This window comes from Rattus norvegicus, chromosome 6, assembly GCF_021556685.1.
Source record: "Rattus norvegicus strain SHRSP/BbbUtx chromosome 6, alternate assembly SHRSP_T2T, whole genome shotgun sequence".
Classification (NCBI taxonomy): Eukaryota; Metazoa; Chordata; class Mammalia; order Rodentia; family Muridae; genus Rattus; species Rattus norvegicus.
Window position 1 is genome coordinate 133,728,545 of NC_141539.1, and position 24,966 is coordinate 133,753,510.

General features: G+C 47.0%; 1 long non-coding RNA gene across 1 annotated transcript; it reads right to left on the reverse strand.

Moving 5' to 3' along the window:
- Positions 1–1,983: 1,983 nt before the first annotated feature.
- Positions 1,984–7,365, reverse strand: LOC120103621 (uncharacterized). Its single transcript, XR_015623343.1, has 3 exons — positions 6,996–7,365; positions 6,578–6,751; positions 1,984–2,842 (listed from the first exon to the last, which is right to left on the reverse strand). It is a non-coding gene; the product is annotated as an uncharacterized LOC120103621 (long non-coding RNA).
- Between the last annotated feature and the right edge of the window lie 17,601 nt (positions 7,366–24,966).

Here is a 24,966-nt window from a genome sequence, read left to right on the forward strand (position 1 = left end):
GTGTGTTATGTCAACTATGGAGGGAAGCCAAGACAGGAACTGAAGCAGAGAGCATGGAGGAACGCCGCTTTCTAGCTCGTTCCCCGTGGCTTGCTCAGCTTGATTTCTGATACTTAGCAATTAAGAAAATGCTCCCCTCCCTTCCCCCTCCCACGCAAAGACATGACCACAGGCCATTCTGATTGAGGTATTGTGAGATTCCCTTCTCAGGTATGTCTAGGCTTGACAAAAACTGTAACACCTGGGGAGTCAGCGGAGGTTTCCAAAGGCTGCTGGCTGGCCTAGATCTTTAGGCCGGACTGCCTGGAAACAGAACTGGGAGGCTGGGGGCACCGGTATGCCAGTCAGCTGAGAGCCTGGAGCTGTGCTGGAAGAAAACAAGGGCAAAGTCTGGAAGGGTCAGGGCCCAGGGGTGGGCTGGAAGAGCAAACAGGAGCACAGGAGTTTGCTGTCACTCTGACCAAGGCCAAGGGGATGAGACAGGAGACACCTCCTATCAGAACCCTATTCTGACCTGAGTCCCAGTCTCTTCGTTGCCAATCCCTGGTGCTTCTAGTCCAAGCTGTCTTCTCCAGACACATAAGGCAATTCCTGGGTATCCCCCCGCCCCAGCCCCAACCCTACCCTACCCTATCCTACTTTCCATATACCTTGGCTGGCTCAGTACTGCCCTGAAGCTCCTCAGAGGCTAGACCTGGAGTCAGTCTCAGGCCTGGGTCTGGTTTCCTTAAGGCGGCTGCTTGCAGAGCGCCTTCTCCCTGGGCTTGCAGACAGTGCAGGCTGACTGATTTGCTCACGCTTAGCTGGAGGCTTCTGTGTGCCAGCTAGCAAGATCAGCTATGGATCAGACTTGTAAAACAGGCTGTGAACATTGACATCTTCCTTGGGTCCTGCATTCAGTAACAACGGAAAGTTAGCTGTTTTCAAGACCACCTGTGGGAGGCTGGGCCCTCTGCGTGTTCAGGGCTCCTCTTACTCCCAGCTACAGAGCTGTCACAGTCTCAGAGAAATCCAGGCAAATGAATTCATTTTGGGGTATCCATTTTATTTCTTTCCTTTTTTACTTTCTTTTGATGGCATTAGTGACACACACACTTTGCTATTGTTTTAATGCTTGTAGTGTAGCAGTCTACCCGTGAGATATACCCGATACCCCAGGTCCACATTTTTCTGTTTTTGAGATAAGGTCTTGCTATGCAACCCAAACTGGTTTGAACTTGTGACCCTCCTTCCTTAGCCTCCAGAGTACTGGGATTACAGGCTTGTGCCATAATGCTGGGCTCAGGTACACATTTTTACTTTTGTATGTCCCTGTATGTGAAGTTGCATGCATGTATGTATGTTTACATGTGTGTTCAGGTACATATGTTGCATATGCACATGTGGGCAGGTGAAGATCAGAGATCAATGCCGAGTGTCTTTCTCAATCTCTCTGCACCTTGTCTGCTTGCAGATAGGATCTCCTCCTGAACCCTTTCGACTAGACTGGCTAGTCAGTCAGCCTCCTGGATCTGTCTGTCTCCTCCCCTTCCCTCCAGCACTGGAGTTTCAGACGTGTTCCACTATGCCTGGTTTTGATGTGGGTGCTAGGATCTGAACTCAGCCTCCGGTCGGACCAGCCCTCTTTGCCCTCAAGCATGTTAATCAGGAAAGCATCTCCTGGTCCTTTCTTATCTCCATGTTTAAAAGAGTTGTCGTTAAGTTACCAGTTATTCACTCTCAGAAGTTATCAATGACTGCCTGACTTTGAGAGATAAGGACTTGGGCGGTTAAACCTCCATTCCGCACTCCCCCGTCTACCCCATCCTCACAGGGGAATCAAAACGCCGGAACCTTTCCTGTCCCTTCCAGCCTCTTCCGACGAAGAAAGGACCTTGAAGATGACAAGGGCACTTTGCACAGTGCATTGTACCTCACCAAAGGCACCAGTGACAGCTGCTGAAAGGATTAACATATATATGTCACATAATATATATAGAGAGAGACCATTTTAAAAGATTTATTTATTTTATGTATGTGAGTACACTGTAGCTGTCTTCAGACACACCAGAAGAGGGCATCAGATCCCATTACAGATGGCTGTGAGCCACCATGTGGTTGCTGGGAATTGAACTCAGGACCTCTGGAAGAGCAGTCAGTGCTCTTACCCACTGAGCCATCTCTCCAGCCCGAGAGAGATCATTTTAAGTACATTGTGTATTCAGGCATGCGTTCATGAACACATGTGGGTGCATTGTCCATGGAGGGCAGAAGAGGGCGCTGAACCCTCTAAAACTGGAGTTACAGGCAGTCCTGAGTTACACTTGTGCATACACACACACACACACACACACACACACACACACACACACACACTGCTGTGGTCACTGTTTGGTGTCTGGGCTTTCTGAGTCCTGGCAAAACCCGTACATTGGAGCAGAGTGCTCAGCAAACCCACGAGACCAGTGCCTACAGCCAGGATTGGTCAGCAGGAGGGGCCCAGTTCTCCAGGACAATATCCACCTGCCCATTGTACAACCAACGATCCAAAAGTTGAACACACTGGGCTCTGGAGTTTTCCTTACTCACCAACCTCACCTGACCATCAACAAACAACTCCCCCAAGCGTTTCAACTTTTTGCGAGGAAAACGTTTCCACTGCCCATCAGGGTGCAGATGTCGGTCTCCAAGAGTCCCTCAAATCCTAAAGCAGGGATTCTTACACCATATGTAGGGTATTCATAGTGCTTGCTGGCAAAAATACGTTGATGTTGATGGTTCCTATTTTGGTTAAAGATGAGTTCGGGCCAGGCTGTAATGATTTGGAAGTCACTGACTGTCTGAAACCTCAGTCCTCGCGGACCTATGGAAGACAAATGATTTTTAAGGAAATAATGCACCAGGCAGAGTGCGGTGGTTCACATCCTTATCTAACACTCGGGAGGCAGAAGCAGATCAATCTCTGTGAGGCCAGCCTGGTCTACTTAGTGAGACCTTGTCTCAGGAGAAACAAACATGAGACTGGTGGCTATGATAAAACTGACAGTGACTGAGAGGCTGGAAGTGTTTGTGCCTCCACTGCTGAGGGCTTGCCCAGCCTGTGTAAGGCCCTGAGTTCGGTTGCAAGAGATTAAGGGGAAGGGAGGATTCGCCAAAGCAAAGAGCATTTCCTGTACAAATGTCAAAGACGGGAGGGAAAGAAATGTGACATTGACATGGAGCTTCCTGGTGGTGGGGGTGGGGGTGGTGGCAGCGGAGAAATAGGATCAAAGGGTGTGATTGGGACTCTCATACTAAGGAAGTTATTTCGGGGCTGGAGAGAGGACTCTGTTTAAAAGAACTGTTCTTTCCAAAGTCCCGAGTTCCATTCCCAGCACACACATTAGGTGGATCACAACCACCTGTAGCTCTTGAACATCTGCACACACACACACACACACACACACACACAGAGAGAGAGAGAGAGAGAGAGAGAGAGAGAGAGAGAGAGAGAGGATAAAAATAATAAAACACACACACAAGGCCAGACAATATCTGCAAAGCGGAAAACATTCTTGTGTGCTGCTGACAGCAGAAAACCAGATTGGAGGTGAACACCTTCCCTTGGGAGTGTCTGGGCCCTTGGCAGTTCCTTCTGGCTTCTCCATCCCGTAGCCATCCATCAAACCTTCACTGATCTGATTTCCCTTCACTGATCTGTTGTGCCAGGCCCTGAGGCCAGGGAAGGGACCTTTCTTCAGGGCTTGCCCCAGAGGGGAGCTACTTCTCTCTCCTTATGTGTAGCATTGGGGTGGGGAGGGGCGGGCAAGGAGGTTCGGATGCCTTCAGAGCCCCTGACAAAAACGTATCTTTAAGGAGAGCTTTCTGTTGTTGAAGCTGTGTCCATGGGCTCCTCCCTAGAAAGGGTGCTCTGTGAGTGGAGAGGGTGTGCATTGGGATCCTGGGAAAATGTCAATTCACCTTTGGTTTCCTTCCAGAGAGCTGCGACTCAGTTCTGTTCTGATCTGCCTTCTTTCCAGGGTACTGGGGAAAGCCACTGGGACGTTATGACTACAGCCCTTAGACAGGCAGGCTCACTGCCAAGAATCCCATGGTCAGGTTTAGGGGACCTACAATCCCTTCCACCCACCCTCCATGGAGCACAAAAGCGTTCTGCACCCCATTTTGGTACCCAAGCTAGGTTACCAGGCCTTAGTTCTCACTGTTCCTTTTGGGCCCTAGGCAGCCTCATTCACCCACCCCCTCATGCACACCCAACCTTTCCCAACCAAGTAGGGAATCAAGAGGCCCTGCTCAAGACGGCCTTCAGGCCTCTCTGCTGTGCTCTCCCATGAGCCATGCAGTTGGGAGAAAATGCCACCCTCACCCACTTCCTGGGTTTGTGACACAGGCTCCCACCATGGTTAGGAGCTCTAGGGCTTGTACCCGCAAGCTGAACTAGGGCTGTCTTACTGGGCTACTAGGTTCACTTAGCAGTCTTTGCACCGTGCCCCCTCCTCCAGTGGGCTTCTGTCCCTCCCGCACGTAAGCAACTCCTGCTTCACCCCTTATCATCCTTGGTGAGGTTGCTTGCTTCTGTGGTCTATACCCTCCATTATCTTGGTGTCCACAGGGGCTCCTTCCATGAAGGGCCCCTGGAATTGCTCTTTGGAAAGCAATGTGTGCCCGTCCTGTCCATTGTAACTGGGCCCCAGCCAGCTAGCTGCACCCTCTCCCACTTCCCAGTGTACTCCCTAGGCTTCCAGGCAGCAGTGTGCACTGCAGTGGTGGCTGTCTCTTAGACTGGTGTTCTCAGGGCTGCTGAAGCAGTCGGGGCACTGACCTGGCCACTCCTATGGGGCCACACCTGCGCTGGTCTCCCCACAGGTCTGGGACTATTTTCTCCTGTTCTGGAGGCTGCAGCAGGCCTAGGCTACCCAGGGGTGGAAGCTGAGTGATGATGTCATCTCTGACCATGCTCAGCTGCTGTGGGGGGTAGGGGGTGGGGTGGGGTGGCTAGGGGTGGTTGGGAGCACAGAACCTCAGAGAGGCCAAGTGACCTAACCAAGACCGCATGAGCAGTTAGCTGGTAGCAGGTCCAGGAGCACCCAGGCTTCTGGATTACCCACTGTGGTTTCTGTCCCTAGGTAGCTGTGGGGTCGCAGGGAGAACTCATGTACTCTTCAAATGCTAGACTTGAGGTAGGAGTGAAAACCCAAGCCCCATCAGGGACAGTCTGCTCCACTGTTATGTGGAAAAGTGCTTCCTGGAGAGGCCCAGTTAATCCCACTCTGCAACCAAATCTCCCCCTTCCTCCGCCCATCCAATCCCAGAATTGGGGAGGTGGGGGCAGGAGGATCAAGATTTTATTGACTGCTTTTTCAGAAAATGCCTAGCTTGGCTCCCGGCACCCATGGTTAGCAGCACTTTTAACTCTAGCCCCGGGAGATGCACTGCCCTCTTCTGACCTCCTCTGACACCTGCATGCATGTGCACACACCCTGGTTTTCTTACGCATTGTTAAGGGTACGGGGTTGGGGTGGGGGGAATGACATAATACATTGACAGATTCTGGATGGCTTAAATTTGGCTTTTTATTCTGTCCAATGAGAGACTGGGCTTCAGCTGTTACTTCTGAGCTGTACCAGGCTCTGGCAAGACACAGATTATAGGTGGCCCTGACCTTTGGCACTTAGAGGATCCTCATAGGGCAGGCTGGTGAGCCTTGTTCCCTGCCCTGGGCCATGCACATCTGGCGCCCCCTGGGTCCTACTGCAAGTTACAGGGAAAGCCCACGTAGAAACTAGCAGAGAGCATACAGGTTAGAATGCTGTGGGCTATTTTCATGGACACCATAAAAAAGTTCAAACCCAAAGGCAGTGAATTTAGGTCTCCCGTTGACAGCCAGACCTCTTCTACACCCGTGTGCTTCCTAGAAATGTTCTAGAGCCAAGGGGAGTTGCCTAAACTACCCGGCTTCATCACCGCACTCTCCTGACAACCAGAACGGCTGACTTGCCCAGGCTCAGACTTTGGGTCAATTGCCCAAAGTCGTGAATGGAGATTTGTCAGTATGGGCCTGACTGGATAAGAATCCCTAGAAAGCCGGTGGAGCTCTGTTCTGGGTGTGTCTCTGTCTCCGGGGCAGCCCTGCCCTCTGAGACAGGCTCGGCACTCGGAGACGCACCTTCCTCATACGGCCATTGTGTCAGGACTGGAGTGCCCCAGCAGTCCTGAGTTCCTGGGGTTCAACTATAAACTGCGTTATATCAGGGCTTTTCTGGTTCCGAGACTTTCAAACTAGAGCTGAGGTATATATATACTACTAGCTTCCAGGTCCTTGCCACCGCAATAAGGTCAAGGCCCAGCCCAGCTGTGTTCACCTGCCACTGGAGGCTGAGGTGGGTCCCTGTTCTTTCCAGCTAACAGCCTAAGTAGCCCTGGGGGGGGGGGGGGGCAGAACTTCCTGTGACCTGCCACTGGTGTAAGTAATGACAGGAGACTCTTACTATGGTTTAAAGCGTAGGCCTTTTGCTAGGACAATCTTCCGCTATCACTGAAGCTTATGGCCGCCACATGGCTAGTTCTACACCTTACTCTGCTCTGTTGCAGTCAGTACCTGTTCCGTCCGTGTCCACTCTGGATCCCCCTGCTTCTGCTTCCTTCCCCTGCACCGTTCTTCCTGCCCGGAAGTTCTGGTCCGCCCTCCTCCTTCCTGTTCAGATACCAGCTGGCAGCTCTTCATTACAACGGATCGGTAGTGAGACGATCCCTGACACAGCTCTAGATTCCCCTAGGCAGGCGAGGAAGGACGAAGGTTTATTATAGAATAGCAAATCCAGCGGTGGGCCACAGAAACGACAATACCAGAACCCAGCTGGCCCTTGGCTCTCTACAGACACAGAGATGACAAATGAAAAACAGACGCACCCTCACGAGATGAGAAGAAAAGGTTCCCTAACAGGGGGGGAAGCCATGGACTTGAGAGCAGAGGGATACAGGCCCTGGGAAGTCAATCCACCGAACCTTTTCCTTACCATGGTCCAGTGTTCAGAAAGCCCAAGTCTCCTGCCCCAGCCTGGGTCTTCTGCAACATTTCTGGCCACAGGCAGATAGAAAAGTCCGGAAGCCCTGCAAGCCCGGGCTGCTGGGCTGTTCTCTGCCTTGTGGTGTCAATTTCCTCTTCACCATCTGTTCTTTGTCCCAGTTAGCTCCCCATCTTTATCACAAACTTTATGGTTGGTCATTTGAAAGACAGACACGAGAGAGCCAACAACCAGAACAACCTGGTGACAGCCGGCCATATCAGCCCTATCGACCTCTCCAGGGTGGGCCTCATTATCGGCGTCCTGGACAGTGACCCCACTCCAAAGCAGCCCTGACTGCTTTCCCAACTAATGGAGAACTGAACTTGTAGCCCCGCAGGGGGCAGAGCTGAGCCTTTGCCCACAGTGAGAGCCGTAAATCTGCCAGTGACATCAGTAAGCCGGGACCGCCCTTCTGAGGACTTCCTGGATGGAGTCCTGCTGTTTGCAGAACCTTGCAAAAACCCTGCAGCGACTTGGTTGAACACAGAGGACTTGTTCTCTTAAGCGACCTCAGTATTACAGGCTCAATTTAAAGCAGGAAGTGGCAAACAGGGCCTGCTCCTGTGCAAGCCAGTTCCTGAGGCAGGCGCATGGGAACAAGCAGTTCTGAGGAGACAGAGGCTCGGGCAGTATCCACATGCTGCTGGTAGTTGAACACATCCTCTCGGGCTTCTCTTACCAATACCAGGGCAGCAGCTCTGTGTAGCAGACCCCGAAGAAAGTACCCAACAAACACAAGAGACGCTTTGAGGAAACGGGAAGAGAGGGGAACAGGAATTGGGAGGCTGGGGCTGCCCAGTGCTTAGCAAAGGTGTTTTCTGTGCATTCCAGTGAGAAGGGGCTATCCCAGGAAACTATGTCTGGCAGCTAGGAGGGAGCTGGGGGAAGGCAAGGAAGGATACAGGGCATCATGCCCTAGTTAGGAATGGCTCGGGGAACCACGAGCGTATGTCCAGAAAATATGCTAAGGCAGTTGATGCCTTGCTTCAGTCCCTAAAGCTCAGCACATTGGACAGAATCCAGTTCGCAGGGAACCTGCGGGCCGAGGAGACCCAGAAAAGTGTTCTGCCAGTGTTTGAAAGAAGGGGACTGGGGTTGGGGATTTAGCTCAGTGGTAGAGCGCTTGCCTAGCAAGCACAAGGCCCTGAGTTTGGTCCCCAGCTCCGAAAAAAAAAAAAAAAGAAAAAAGAAAAAAAAAAGAAGAAAAAAAGAAAGAAGGGGACTTAGGGCCAGCCTTAGGGGAAGAGGCAGGATGGCCTTAACGACAGAGGCTTGTCCCTAGGTTTCAGGCTAGTGCGGCGGAAGAGAAAGCAGGCAGCACAGGCGATGGCCAGGTGAGGACCTGTCAGGGTGCTGTGCAGAGTTCTAGTTCCCCTGGTTCAGAGAATAAGGAACTTTTCTACAGGAGTCTGAGGATCCCTGGGAAGAGAAAAATCAATTAAAAGCCACGAAGTAAAACAATTACATACGCCGGAATCTTCTTAGGGGGAGGGGAAGGCTCAGAGCACGAGTCATCTATTAGTGCTATTAATAACACGCGAAGCCGTAGCTGAGAAATAGGACGGGTGTGAAATCTATACATTAATGCTCTGCGAGGGAGGAGGGAAGTGAAGCGGGGTAGTGAAGGGCGAGAGACAGAGGGGGGACAAGAGAGAGGTCAGCAGGTAAACTGAGGAGAGGAGCAGGGGGCAGGGTGGACAGGGAAACAAGGGACTGCAGTCGGAGGGGGCAGGAGGAGCACCAGTGGCAGGCAGGGGAGGGACCTGTGTTCGCAGGCTTCCAGAAGCAGTCTCCAGTTCCTCTGCCCTGGATTGTGGTGTCACAGCTGAAATGCTCTTTTAACTCAGCTGCCTCTGCAGGAGTCTGACAGTCAAGTTTCATCTTTCACGGTTTATCCCCTCTCCTGCCTTTCTTCAAGGTCTCACGGAACAATAACAGAAACAGGAGGAAGGCTTTATCGCAAGCTCACATTAAAGTCCGAAGCCTAAAGTCACTTGTAACACACAACACGAAGGTCAGGGGGACCGGTGGCTCTAGAGGGAGGGCTCCGTGTACACTGGAAGCCCCCGGAATGCCCAGAGGCAGTGTGGGAAGGAAGATCTGGGAGGAGGCGGGGTAACACGGGGTTCCTGAGACACCTTGCAGGGGGACTGTGGGTGATGCAAGGCTTCACTTACAGGGAAAGGTGGGCCAAAGAGCTTGCTGGAGCTGAGCAGTTTCGGGACAGAGAGGCACAGGAACCGCAAGCCCCTCAGTTCATCAGCAGACTGAAGAAGCTGTTCTAGTGTCTGGTGCAGGCCATGGGGAAAACACATGAGGGATCCCTTCTAACTAACAGTGCAGCAAGGCAGCACAGAATTCGGCACGTCAGTGGGCAGTGGCAGCTTGCAGTCAACACCCGTCAGACACTCTCTTGGGAACTGGGGTGAGGCTCAAAAGAGGAGTTACTCTCTGGGAGGCTGCATGTTTTCTAGTCATACAGAGTCCATGAATTATGAATGCTTAGCTCTTAGAGCTGGCTGTAATAACTTGGACGTTATGAGTAAGTAGTCATGGGGGGGGGGGCATTGTGCACAGTGTAATCCTAACTAGATTTGGACAAGGCATAGAAAGAGTTGAGAGATGTCAGAAAATGTTTGCCTCTCTGATTGAGGGTCTAGGTTTGGCTTTCTATCTTCATTTATATATATATATATATATATATACCAAACATGCACTTAAAACTTCACATGGTGGGGGCTGGAGAGATGGCTCAGTGTATAAGAGCACTGACTGCTCTTCTGGACGTCCTGAGTTCAATTCCCAACACCGACAGGGCAGCTCAAACTCCAGGGCATCTGGTACATTTGCAAAGACACACGAAGGCAAAACACCAGCACACATTACAAAACAAACAAACAGACAGACAGACAAAACTGAGGGGCTAGGGAGATGGCTCAGAAGCAAGAGTGCTCGCTGGGCAATCAAAGAACCTGAGTCTAGATGCCAGGACCCATGTAAGAATCTGGGCGGGGCTGCTACCTATTGTGGGAGGGGAGCAGGAGTGCTGTGGCTTTCTGACCAAAAGGTAGCTGAAGATCGGCTCCAAGTTCAGAAAGGACTCCCTGCCTCGGAGGACAGGGATGATGGAGGGAGACACCCAATACCTCTGGTCCCTTGCATGGGCCATGCACACCTGCACACACGTACAAGCATACATGCCCACAGTGACGTCTGCCTGCTACCTGCAAAGGAAAACTGAGATGTGTAAGGAGGGAGGGCAGGCTGCACGAAGAGCAGCGTCGAGTAGGGACGAAGCATCCACTCTGGAGCCACTCACATTCTTCAGAGTTAAATATGCACGTACGTTAGCCACTTTTCTCCAGAAAACGGCTTACAGGAGGACTGGTTTGGTCATTTCCAAGATCCAGTCACTTGGCTCCAATACCTGTGAGTCTGCACATGGGAAGGTCCAGCATGACAGTACTGGGCAGCTGTGAGGTGGAGAAAGCAGGGAGAGACTAGAGCAGAACTTTCTGGACCCAGCAGTAGTTAAATAAGAACACGGGGACTTACTAGTATTTGTTTTCGCTTGGGCCTTTAGCTGGGCAGACTCTCGGCTAGCTCAATCTATATTAACCCAACTAATCTCGGCACTACATCCCACCGCGTGGCTAGTTCTTTACCTCTCTGCATCTGCTCATGTCTGTCCACCTGCTGGCGAATCCTCATTTCTGTCTTCTCCCAGAGACCCCACTCTCCAGGGAAGTTCTGCCTTCTCCTTCCTGCCCGTCTATAGGCTGTCAGGTCTTTATGGAGCCCATCAGCAAGTGAGGAAGGTGAACACTGACAAATAGGAAGCAGTGATAACAATGACAAGAGCCAGCTACTGCTCAGCTCTCTCCTAGTTTAGCAGTCACCAGCTGAGTGTACAGACAGCCTTCACACAACAGACCCTTAACATCTCCTGCTATCAGTGCAGTAGCTTTACCTCGGACATCTACGAACGATACGCGGGGTGAACAATTGCGAGAACCATCAGGAACTGTATTCGCAATGTCCAGTCCATTTATATCTGGCAACCTTAGAGAAGTACTTCAGTATTGATCTCTTGGTGAGTCCAAATATCTGTACATAAATCATGCTCCATCACTGTTTAAGCTTCCGTCTCCTCTAATTTCCATAACTTGCATTTACCAACCTAAAGACATATTTTTAGACCCTAAAACATTTCTTAAATTCTACACAATTAATCTTTAGTAAGGAAAGCTGTAAGACTATAACTATCTACACTTCAGCCCCATCAGACCTGAGGATAAATATTACCTGAGTCAACGAAGTGCACAGCAAGCAGCTTCCACAACTATAGCGATGGCGGAGACTGCTGGCTGCCTGGTCAGCGGGGCATCCGAGTTTTAGCCAACAGACCCAGAATATCTGACCTCGTCTTGGCAAAGCCGGGCAGTTGACTTTCTAGTGTCCTGCTTGTCCAAAGTTTGGATAGCCCGCTGTGAGCAGTTGAAGCAAGGGGCAGCTTTCTGCCCGATGGCTAGCACTGAAGCAAACTCTGGGTGGAGGCTCTTTGATGGGCAGGCAGCTGATGTGTCTCACTGTCATGAAAACACCATATTCCATAAATCTGCACAGTGTTTGAAGACCCTCTAAGCATATCTGAATAGAAAACATCGCTTGTTTCTAACTATTTGCTATGTTTTTCTGTCACTATACAATAATCCATATTGATCTAAAATATTTGAGACTGTACTAGTCAGGGTTCTCTAGAGTCACAGAACTTATAGTCTCTCTATATTTAGGGAATTTATTGTGATGACTTATAGTCTGCAGTCCAGCTAACCCAACAATGGTCAGCTGTGAATGGGAAGTCCAGGAATCTAGAAGTTGCTCAGTCCCATGAGGCTAGTTGTTCCAGCTAGGTAGGTTCCAACAGATGTGCTGGTGAGTAAATGCAAGCAGGCAAGAAGAGCGAATCTTCCTTCTTCCAATGTCCTTATGTAGATCTCCAGCAGAAGGGGTGACCAGGATTAAAGGTGTGCACCACCATGCCTGGATCTGGGACTTGCTTTGTCCCAGGCTGACCTTGGACTCAGAGATCTCCTTGCCTCAGTATTTTGGGATTAAAAGTGTGTACTACCTTGCCTGGGCCTAAACTTTTCGTGGCCACTATGCCTCAAGATCTCCAGGCCAAGATCCAGGTCAGAACCTTGTGTCTTCCAGCCTCCAGGTCTGGATCCCAGGTGAGCCCTCCAATTCTGGATTGCAGTTCATTTCAGATATAGTCAAGCTGACAACTGGGAATGGCCATTACAGACTCATAGCTGCTTTCTAGTGTAAAAGCGGCTACAACAATCCACCTTTCTTATCCCTCAAAGCCTATACCCTCTACTTTTCCTTTCATCCCTTTTTACCCCTTAACACTAGATACGAGAGAAAGGACAGAACATGCCTGAATCGAATAACAACTTGTAACCAACACCCCTAAAGGACAAAAACATCTGTCACCTACTCAACACCAAAAGCCACCCACCCCACTTCTTGGGAATGACGGTGTCATGTTCTTAGAGTTGCTTTCTGCTGTCTGGGAGAAAAGGCATCTTTTGGAGACTCTTAGAAAATCAGAATATTGGTATAAATGAATTTTATTTAATATAAATGTACAGTGAATTAATTTTATTTCTTTATCTTATGTTAGTCCCCAATAACCACACAGAGAAACCAGTATTTATTTAAAACTTCACCTCGATAGCTGAGCCTTTACATGATCCTCCTTTAGCCTTCTGATAATCTGGCTACCTCCCAGCCCCATTACATTTGCATATTATTATTACCGATCTGGCTCTTTGGGCTTCCGTGATCTCTCTCTAGAACCCTTCTTCATGGCTCCAAGTCCTCTGTCCTCCTCACTGATCTCAATCTCCCTCCTCTCCCCCATTCTCCTTCCTCTATTCTGCCCAGCCATTGGGTGATCAGCAGAGAATATATGGTAAGAACTGTTTACATAAACTTGAGACAGGAGCCTCTTGATATAAGCATTACAATTCTGTGTCCAGATAGAAACAGGATCTGAGGGCTGAGAAATTAGCTTTTGAACAACACAAGGGTAAACCTTACACAGTGCACAAAAGCATTATGCTTATATATTGGCCAAGTCCTGGGGGAGCTAGCCATTCCATTTGCTGTCCAGTCTCTGTGATAGGAAAGTACAGGGCTTAACTGACATCCTGGCTAAAGCAGGTTGCTCTGAAGTTGCCCTGGATGCAATTTTTGAGGAAACAGCAACTGAGGCAGCAACTGTGAGGCTGGGTCACTTGGGCTACGTGCTAGTCTTCACGTGTGTCTGGTCCTTTCGTTCTGAAAACACAAATTCTTTTTTTTTTTTTTTTTTTGGTTCTTTTTTTTTGGAGCTGGGGACTGAACCCAGGGCCTTGCGCTTCCTAGGCAAGCGCTCTACCACTGAGCTAAATCCCCAACCCCGAAAACACAAATTCTTGAAAGGTAACACACACTCTGCATTAACACACTATGGAATGTGTGCTGTGCACAGACCAGCCGATGATTCTCTCTGTTCTATGTTTGAGCAGGTAAAAGGCTTCAGACAGTATAAGTCCATTTGGACTGCTTGACCAAACTGTAATATAATCTCCATCCATGCCACAGGAAGGATACCGTGTAATAAGTCACGAGGACTCTAGCCAACAAGATTCATTGGCTACACATGGACACACCTGTCTCAGCCAGTCTCAGAGCTGTCCCCATGGGGGGCGGGGGGGGGCGATCAGCAATCACATCACCTGTCCTGTTGTTCTTCTGGGTTTCTTCATGACAGCAGCCAAGACTTTCAGCAGATCTTCCCTGATCAAATGTAATTATTATTAGGTTTGACGGAATCTATAGATTTTATGTTTCCTGTGGAGACAAAGGCATGGCTTCTTCCCCAATGCATATCCTGACTTCCATTCTGAGGGTAACATATCCTTATAATACATAGGCTGAATTAATTTGATACTTACTCGTCTCATTGACACTTAGAAATTTAAAGTCAATAAAGCACTATTTAATCTATCTCTGAGAGATCCCATACCCCCTTCAACTTTAATGAGCATTTCCTTTAAAGTGAGGTTGCTTGACCAGTAGGATTGTGGAGTATATCTCAAACATGTTTTATGTTACAGTATCTAGAGAATTGTTGCACTTTATTGCACACGTATGCTGATGCATTAGCAGTTTTAATCTATAAAAGTATCCTAAGATAGGCATTATTTCTAATAAATGTGAGAGACAGCATCGGCCTTTTCAGAACTCAAGGCAGGAGTCCTTTGAAATCCTGAGTAGGTATCAACTGTATGATGTATATACTTTAATTTTCCAAACTCTGCAAAATGAAACACATCCATCTGCCAATTCAGTTTCTTTGGGTACCTGTAGGGTCACTTTCCAGCAGGTAATAGAGCTTGATTTTACAAACAGGTAGGGCAATATCTTATAATTTCCTTGGTTTGTCACCAGGTTGTAAAATTTTTTCTTTAAGCCTCTACTATTTACATGATGCCTTTTATGAAAATCTGAAGCCTCTAATACACTTCCTATGAATAACTGGTCTGCCTCGTTTCCTAAAGCTTACCAATGGTCCTGGCAAACCTGTATGAGATTGATTATGAATTAAATATATTGGATTGTTTCTACTTTGAATTACTTGTTGCAGTTGTATAAATGACCAAGTTAATTCTGAACCATCTGGAATGAGTTCAGCAGCTCCTATATGCAAAACAACTGTCTTTGTATATTGAGAATCAGTAACTATATTGAGGCTCTGGAAAATGTAGTGGAACTATGAGAACAGCATATAGTTCTGCTTTCTGAACTGAAGCATATGGGCTCTGAGTTATTTACTTACATTTCCTGACTTACAACCTGCCACCCCTGACTTACTAATTGGCATATGTATAAAAAGTGGGAGTTTTAGAAGTTGACGTTCCTCTCATTATACGAGGACAAATCCAAGTAGTTCTTTTTATAAACTGAAGTTGCTTGCTTTTTGGGTATCTCTTGTTAATTTCTCCCCAAAAAGATCACTGCAAGCTCTCTGCCAATCCTCACTGGTTACCAAGGTAAGGTTTCGGCATCAGTACAAGGCACTGTAGGCTCTGCAGGGTCTGTTCCTGTTATCTGCCATTCTTCCCTTCACAAATCAGAAAGCCTGACTGTTTTTAAAAGATTTTTTATTTCATGTATGTGAGCACACTGTTGCTCTCTTCAGACACACCAGAAGAGAGCATCAGATCCCAGATGGTTATGAGCCACCATGTGGCCCCAGAAACCTTTTCTTTATAGGTTTTGTAAGATACTATTTCCTCTCTGCATAAGAATTCCTGAGGGAGGGCTGGAGAGATGGCTCAGTAGCTAAGAGCACTGAGGTAGATCCTGAGTTCAAATCCCATCAACCATCAGTAATGAGATCTGATGCTCCTCTTCTGGTGTGTCTGAAGACAACTACAGTGTACTTATACACTTTATAATAAAATAAATCTTTAAAAAAGTGAATTCCTGAGGGAGAATAAGTAGAAGGCAACACAATTAAAATACAATCCAGCTTCAGATGCAAGCAGCCCACATGTGCATCCTGCAATCTCTGTTCTTCCAGACCCAATTTTTCCAGGTTCAGCTGATAATTTTCTCGGTGTTTAAATCCTTATCACCTTACAGGGTCTGACATGAAATACTTAGCTCTTGAGTAGTTAACCCAATTGTGGGCCTTAGTCAATTAGTATCTCCCAGCGAGTTTTGAAAATCACTAAGAGTTTGTAATTGGTCTCTTCTGACCTTTCAGTTCCGTAGCTGCAATGTCTGCAGACCAATCTTACGTCCTAGATAATCCTCTTTGTATTCTTTCAGGAGCAATCTGTAATCCCCGACAAGGCAAAGATTCTCTTTACTTCATCAAACGTTTTTCCTAAGGTATTTCCATCTTAATCAGCCAGCAAGAGATCATCCAGATAGTGCTAAATTATAGTCCGTTTATAAATTATTTCCAACGGCTGTTGTAGAAAATATTGACAGAAGGTGTGACTGTTTAACATTACTTGTGGCAAGACACTCTCCACTGTTACCTGTTAGCTATTTACCATGGTTAAAAGTGGGCACCTTGCAATCAAAGCTTTCTCAAGGGTTATTGGAAAAAAGTAATCTTTTAGGTTGAATGACTTGATCGATTGCTCTCAGATCTGTCAGCACCCTCCATTTTTCATATTACTCTTTAATGACGAATATAGAATTCCAAGGGCTGGTGGACTCTTCTGTATATTGAGCCTCCAGGTGCTCTTGGATTAGCTGTTCCAGTACCTGTATCTTTTCCTTGTTTAAGGACCAAGGCTCTACTCAAACAGGCTTGTCAGTCCACCATTTTAGTTGGTACCCTATCAGCAGTGGCCCTCCTTATGAATTTAGAGAGCCGACCTCTGCTGTGTCAGCTACGGTCAGCTTGGAGAGTCTGTAACTGTCATTGACGACGTTTTCCAGTACTTTCATCAGGAACACCTTCTATCTATGGCTTGTCTCAGAAGTTGGAGGAATGCTAATCCATGACTCCCACTACTGCAATAGGTCTCTCCCCACAAGTTCACGGCTTTATTTGCTACATGTGGCTTTAACCTTCCTACCTGACCTGCTGGTCCTATGCATTTAATCCATGTTAGGGTTGTTTTACCTGACACAATGTCCCAAACTGGGAGCTGTGTAGATACCTTTTGAAGTGGCCAAGCTACACTCTAGGAATCTTGTGAAATTATTGTTACATCTGCTCTGATATCCACTAGACTTTAAATCTCAGTTCCATCCAACTGTAATTTCAACTTTGGACATTTTGAGCTCTCATATCTTTTGTAGTTATCTGTCTAATCACAATGGAATTGTGAGCAGTAGATCCAATATCCACAGTTGTTTTTAATCCATTCATAAAGAGGTGCTGACCTAGCCCTCAAAGATCTAATAGGCTTTTTGCATTTAGCATTAACGGTCTTGAAAGCTAAAGATGCAATTAAAATTTCTCTAGCATCTGGACCTAATAGTACTCTATTTACGGCTGAAATTAATCTTTGTTAAAATTAAGTGAAAGATTCATCTGAACCCTGGGTTATTTTTGTAAATAATTCAGATAGTTTTCCCTGTTGTTCAACCTTGCCCCAAGCACTTAAAGCTACAATGCGACATTGATCCAAGGTGGCAACATCACACATAATCTGTATTCTTAATTCAGTATATTGACACCCTTGGCAATATTAATGCCTCTACTCTGATTTCGTTTCCATAACTGAGGCGTCATCAGTCTATCATTGTGCGTCTCTCCTTTCCTCAGGGGTTGTTGGTCACCAGCCTACAAAGGAGAGGGAAGCAGAGTTGAAGAACAATGGAAGCACAGACTACTAGGATCAGCTTTGGAGTGGCAGTTCCACTTTACCCCAGGGGTGGGGGCAATGTGTAGCAGAGGGCAGCAGCTAGGGGACAGCTGATAGGTGGTTACAGTATGCATCATTTGCATTAGGCAGCACAATCCTATCATCCTGAGGGAGCACAATACCTAATTATCACATGGGCAGCAGCGGAAAGCATTTGTAGGGAATCGTGCCAAAGATCACACTTAAGATAAGCCAGGCCTAAGGACAGGCAGAGAGTAGGAAGTCCTCCTGGGGGTGTTGGGAGTTCTCTATTTTGTAGTGAGCTCAGAGAGCTGACCAAACATGGTGGACTGCAACCTTCAGCAGCAAGCTCACCAACATACCATATTAGCCTTTGTAGTTGAGGGCCAGGTTCTAAGATGGCTGACGCCAAATCTCCCCAAGCTTTTGGAATTATACAATTTTGTGCGATCTGTTTCACATAGGGTGAGTGCAAACTATATGACATCATAGTTTCTTTAAACCTTTTACCTCTAGCCATCTCTATGGGCTGCCAATCTGTAATCTTGTCATAAGGCTTCTCCCTAAGTTTTAGATTGAATTCTCCTGAAAATTCTTTACTCTGATTTAAAGGATCCTCTAATCTCTGTTCTATTGTTTGTAACCTAACATTCCATTTCTCAGTCCTCCTCTTATCTAAGTCTGCTTTATTCTGATCTTTCTTAAAGAGGCTATATAAAATTGTAATCATTACTGAACATATAATTATTTCTATGCTTATAACTGAGACAAAATTATACAAGGTTCGAGTGCCCTCTGCCTTGCTTCTCTATTTCCTTTTTTTTTTTTTTTTTTTTTTTTTTGGTTCTTTTGTTCGGAGCTGGGGACCGAACCCAGGGCCTTGCGCTTCCTAGGCAAGCGCTCTACCACTGAGCCAAATTCCCAGCCCCCCTCTATTTCCTTTTTATTCTCTACATCTCTCCTTCCTTCTGAGACTTCACTTTATTACTAGAAGTTAATATTTCTTTCTCTGACTGTCAACCCTGAGCATCTTTCCTTTCTTCAGCACCTGAGCACATTTCAAAAACATTTCCATTTATTTTCTTATACTGTTTTCGAACTTATATTTCCAAACTCAATCTCTAGGAACCTGCCAGTTTCAAACGCATTGTATCAGTTCTAGGAAGGAGCTCCTCAGGCTCGTGCATAATGGTGGTGGGCTCCTCCTCCTTGACTTCTTCTTCACAGTTGCTATGAGCTCTGGCCTTTGCTTATTGTGTGCTGCAGCCCCTGCCACAGTCACAGGTCTTGCTTCCCCCACCTTCTACCTGAGAGTGTTGGCCTAATGCCTACATATAGTGCCAAGCTTGGGTTATGTGCCACCACTGGTGAAATCCTGATTCTGCCTTCTTCTCACAAAAACCCTCTCTCTGCAAGAGACAGAGGAAGGAACTGGTGTCAGATGCCTAACTTCAAAAGTCCCATAGTCTGTAACAGTCTCAATGTTAAAAGTCCAAAACTCAAAGTCTCTTCTGAGATTCACGCAATCTCTTAACTGTAATCCTCTATAAAATCAAAAAGCAGATCACATACTTCTAACATCACAGGATATATATTACCATTCCAAAACAACATAATGAGGAAATCCTGGAAAAAAGTAAGACCAATAGCCAGCAAGGCAAACTCCAAATTCTGCATCTCCATGTCTATGTCTAACTCCTTTCTGCTTTGTTGACTGCAACACAATTATTTCTCTTTGGCTGGTTCCACTCAGCAAATACCTGATTTCCTCAGTAGGTATCCCACTGCTTGGACATCTCTAATGTCTTGGGGTATCCAAGGCAACTTCAGCTTTATACCTTCTTTTTGTAGTGTCTGGAATCTACACATGATCTTCTGGGCTCCTTCACAGGGCCTGGGACGAGGACGAGGACGAGGACGAGGAGGAGGACAAGGACTATGAGGACTCCTCCTCCTCCTCTTCCTCCTCCCCCTCTTCCCCTCTTCCTCCTCTTCCTCTTCCCCACCTCCTCCTCCTCTTCTTCCTCCTCCTCCTCTTCTTCTCCTCCTCCTCCTCTCCTCCTCTAGGCTCTGGTTGAATCCACTCCACTGCTACTGCTCTTGGTGATCATCCCATGGTACTGGCATCTCCAATACACTGGAGTCTTCCACTGCATCTAGGCTTCACCAGTAGCCTCTTGTAGGCTCTCTTCATGGTGCCAAGCCTCAACTTCTTTGTATGACTCCTTGAATCTTGGGCCATCAACTACAAATGCACCTTCACCTTCAGCCTTCCCTGGCCTCTCACAGTGCCAAGCCTCAGCTGCTCTCCATGACCCCCTTCATACCTTCAAAAACAGTACTATCTGGTAATTCTTACATCTAACCAAGTCCACTGTATCACAAGGTACAACCTTGGCTATATACAGAACATAGCTTCTTTGTGTCTCAGAAAATACTTTCCAGAAGACTTTACCCCAGTGATCTGGTTCCTTCCTAATCCTTGCTAATGTCTTAGGTCCAGCTAATCAGCATCGATTGTCCCAGTCTTCCCTTCTATTCTAGTCAATGCTTGACAATAAAGCCAGAGTCACATGGCCAAAGCTGCCAAGTTCTGTTGCTTGCTGGAGCTGGAACATGGGCCCCTTGTTCTATTACATCATCACCAGCTTTCTGTTTTTCAACTCCTTCACTGCCTAAGCTCAGCTGTCCTGAAACTTGCTCTGTGGACCTTGAACTCAGAGATCTACATAGCTCTACTCCTGAATGCTGGGATTAAAGGAAAGTATCACCATACCTGGATTTAAGTTTTTCTTCATCTAGAACTTGTTCTGTCCCAGGCTGGCCATGAACTCAGAGACTGCCTTGCCTTTGTCTATTGGATTAAAAGATGCGTACTACCAGGCCTGGGCCTAAGCTTTGCATGGACACCATTCCTCAAGATCTGGATCAAAAGCCTGTGTCTTCCAACCTCAAAATCTGGATCACAGGTGTGTCCTCCATTTCTGGATTGTAGTTCATTCCAGATTAAAAGTCCAAACTATTCCTTACTCAACAGCAAGTGCATAAGCAATAAGCTTACCTGGGTGGGATTTTGCCCAAATCACTGCTCCCTTAATGTTTACCTCCTCAAACACAGACAGGACCCAGCTCCATTTCCCTTCCTGGCTCCCCTTTAGTACCCGAACCACACACTTAGTATTTTTCTTTTGAAGCTCACTATGCTTCACCAAATGCTGTTCCAGACTAAACCACAGCACAGTCTAAACTGGAGTATTTTGGGACCTCTTTTGTCAATGCACCTTTGTCACTGACAGACTCTTCAGACAAGGGCAAAAAAGGAACCAGCCCTTTCTGCTCCAAAATTTCACAGAAAGCCTCCAGGTCACAAACTAACATTCTTCTGTCTGACACCTCCTGGGCCGGGTCTGCACAGTTCAAATCATCCTCAGCACCAACGTCTTCCGTATTCCTGTTAGGATGGTCCATTGAGCCCTATTAAAGCTTCCATGGCTTTCCAAACCCACATTCCTCTAAAGAAAATATGGTTAGGCCTACCATGGCAACGGCTACTAACTTCTGTCCTAGGGTTTCCATTGATGTGAACAGACACCATGACCAAGGCAACTTTTTAAAGGACCTTTAATTGGGGCTGGTTTACAGGTTCTGAGGTTCAGTCCATGATCATCAAGGCGGAAGCAGGGCAGTATCCAGGCAGGCATGGCTCTGCAGGAGCAGAGAGTTCCACATCTTGATCTGAAGGCCAACAGGAGAAGACTGCCTTCCAGGCAGCCAGGAGACAGGTCTCAAAGCCCACCTCCACAGTGATACACTTCCTCCAACAAGGCCACACCTCCTAATACCACAAACTATAAACCCCACAAACCTATAGACCCCATTACCTACCTGTAACCTGCTAATCACACAGTAAGACATCCGAGGACTAGGCTTGGTAGGCACAGTGTGAGTACCCGAGTTTGAATCCTCAGAACTCCTTTATCCTAGCTTTGAAAAACACCATGTCCAAAAGTAACTTGGGAAAGAAAGGGTTAATTTAAACTGACAGCTTTCAGTCCCTCATAAAGGGAACTAAGATTGGGAACCTTGAGGCAGGAAGAGAAACAGAGGCCACTAGCTTGTTTAGCTTGCTTTCACCTATCATCTCCCCCAAACTTCCAGTGTATCCTGTAAAGATGGGTGTGGTAGCATGTGCCAGTGACTGTGGTGACCCTACAGTGATGATGGGAGGTTCTTGGGCCAGCTAGCTAGGTGCACAGCAGTTAACAACAAAGAGACCTTGTCTCAAACATGTGGAAGACCAATAGCTGAGGTTGTCCTATAACCTCTGCATGTGCGCCAAGGTACACATCCACTTTCCCCACTTTCTCTCACACACAGATATTTTTTACTTTTTTTTTTTTTTTTCCGGAGCTCAGGACCAAACCCAGGGCCTTACCACTGAGCTAAATCCCCAACCCCTAAATATGCACTTTTAAAGATAAGAATCTGGGGGTGGCTCAGAGCTCACTGTTTAGAGTGCTTGTTGTAGATGTGGGACCCCCAGCCTCATGGTTAGCACTCCTTACCATACTTGTAATCCAGGAAACGGCAACTGTGACAGGCTTTACCTCTAAGATGTTTGCTTTGGGAGAGGTGAATGAGAGACCATGCCAGCTTTGCCTAATTCTCTTTCTAAAGCCCTGTGTCAAGGATTTTCTTACTACTGACTCACTTTTCCCTTTGAGAAAATAATCACAAATAGACATCACTTACATGTCATCTGAGGATAAGTATTTTTTATATTACAAATTATGACACCAATGAATCCCAAATATTTTAAAGATTTATTTATTTTATGCATATGAGTATACTGTAGCTGTCTTCAGACACACTTGAAGAGGGCATATCGGATCCCATTACAGATGGTTGGGAGCCACCATGTTGGTTGCTGGGATTTGAACTCAGGACCTCTGGAAGAGCAGTCAGTGCTCTTAACCGCTGAGCCATCTCTCCAGCCCCCAAATTCCAATTTTTAATACTTCTTTTTCATATGTATGTGTGCCTGAGTGTATGTGTATACACCATGCATACAGGAGCTGTAGAGGCCAGAAGAGGACATTAGATCCCTGTAATGGATTCACGGGCGTCTGTGAGCCACCATATGGGTGTTGGTAACCGAACTCCTGTCCTCTGCAAGAGCAGCAAGTCCCACCCTGTTTGTTTTGAGATAAGGTCTGACACATCGGAGGACAGCTTCCAATTCTATGTAGCTTGAGATAACCTTGATCTCCACCTTCTGAAAGTTATGGTTATATAGATGTGGGACACCATGCTGGTCTACAAAGTGCTGGACCAGCAGCACCCTGTCAACCAAGCCGAGCGACCGATTCACTTCTCAGTGTTTTTTTAACTTCAGTTTTGTTATTGTTTGGTTTTGAAAGATAGGGTTTCTCTATGTAGCCCTAGCTGTCTTGAAATTCACTCTGTAAGTCAGGCTGGCCTTGACCTCAGACCTCCACCTGCCTCTGCCTCCTGAGTAATGGAATTAAAGGTATATGCCACTGCCTGGTGATTTCTTAGTGTTTTCAATGATCTTCTAGATCCGTGTCTAATTTTCAGCTGTTTTATTGTTTGCTTACAAGTGTGGCAATTTATACCACCCAAGAGACTTTAAGGACTTAACACAAGGGTTGGTTCCTTCTAGACTTAGCCTCAAAGAACATTTCTTCCCTTTCCCTGAACCCCAATGAAATGTCATCCCTTCACCAGGCCATGTGCTCAGAACCACGGAGAGCTACAGAAACAAAGATCTGCCCCAGGATCTCCTGACCCAGTCAGCTGTCTTTGTTCCAAGGGGCCCACAGTGTCCAGTATTAGGCCAGCTCTTTCCAATGTTCCCAGACCTCAGAGAACATGTGTTTCAGGGGTAGAGTAATGGCTCAGAAATTTAGAGCACTGGCTGCTCTTATAAAAGACCAGGATTGATTCCCAGCACCTACATGGTGGTTCATAACCATCTATAACTCCAGTTCTAGGGAACTTGACATCTTCTGACTTCTGTGGGTTAATATGCACATACATGGTGCACATACATATATGCAGGCAAAACATTCATGCATAGTAAAAAATATTTTTTTTAGGAAACACAGGGACATACATGCAGGCATGTATTCATACATTTAAAAAAATGTTTCTTCGGAAGAGCAGAAACACTGATGGGTATGTCCTTATAGATTGAGGACAACAGTTTCCGCAGAGTGATACAAAAACACATTCCAAGGATGCTTACAAAAGATGTCATCCGAACTACCTTGCAAGAAGAGAAAGCTGAAGGAGATGACCTTTTGACATAGGTAGCAAGGGAGTGGGACAATGAGACCTGAGGCTGAGCTCTTGAGGAGTGTCTGTCCTGAGGCCCTCGGAAATTCCAGGAAAGCTGAACAAGCTAGGAATCTGCATAGTAACGTAGGAAAACTTAAGGGATGCTTGGGGGAAGGGGGAAGGGCAGAGCACAGGCGAGGCTGGCTTTTGAGGCTGCATGGACACAGTAGTAGCCAGAATGGGTATGAATGCTTGGGAAGCATTTAAGAGGTAAATTTAACAATCTGGTATCTCCCAAGGGGAACTGGGGGAAGGAGTCAAAACTGGTGCCTCAAATGCCACCAACAGACTGCCCTACAGGTGTGCCTATGGGGCATTTTCTTGATTAGTGTTTGATGTGAGAGGGCCCAGCCCTCTGTGGGCAGTGGCACCACTGGGCAGGCTGTCCTGTCTGGTATACTCAAGCTGAGCAAGCCAAACCAAGGAAGCAATTGAAATGATGGCGAGGCAAGAGAAGGCTCATCAGCTTAGAGTTCTTGGGGCTCTTGCTGAGAAGTTTGGTTCCCAACACCCACCCTGGGTAGCTAAAACTGCATCTAACTCCAACTCCAGGGGATCTGACACCCTCTTCTAGACTCTGAAAGCACCTGCATGCATGTGTGTACACACACACATGAGATACTGAGATGATTAAAGTTAAAGGTTCGGTGTAGCTCAGGTTGAGAGTCAAGGGCTGTGACAGTGTGCAGTTGTTAAATGGCATGGGGAGGGCTGCTTTGAGTATGATCTGGTCAGAAAACCACTAGGAAAGCATTCAGGCACTCTACACTAGTATTCTGGGCACAAAGAATGCACTGGTTATGAAGAACAGCACAGGAACACTCCCAATTCTCTCCTCAGGTCAAACAGTGTGCCATGATTGTGTTTTCAAGATGAGAAATTTTACTCATGTTGCTCCTAACACTAAGCAATTCTTCCAGTAGTTGGTAGTACAAAGATATCCACCTATCTGTGTCTGTCTGTCTGTCTTATGACCCTGCCTGGCTGTGGCCCTGAATAGAGTCCTTTCTCCCCCTCCCCCATCCTTTAACCTATACTTTAACTACAAAAGGGAGGAAGAATCTGAAACAGCAACTGCCTACTACTTGGAACTAGTGTGTCTCCTTTCCTTGTCTCTGGGCTACTGTTTCTCTTAGGTGTTGGCTGGTAAC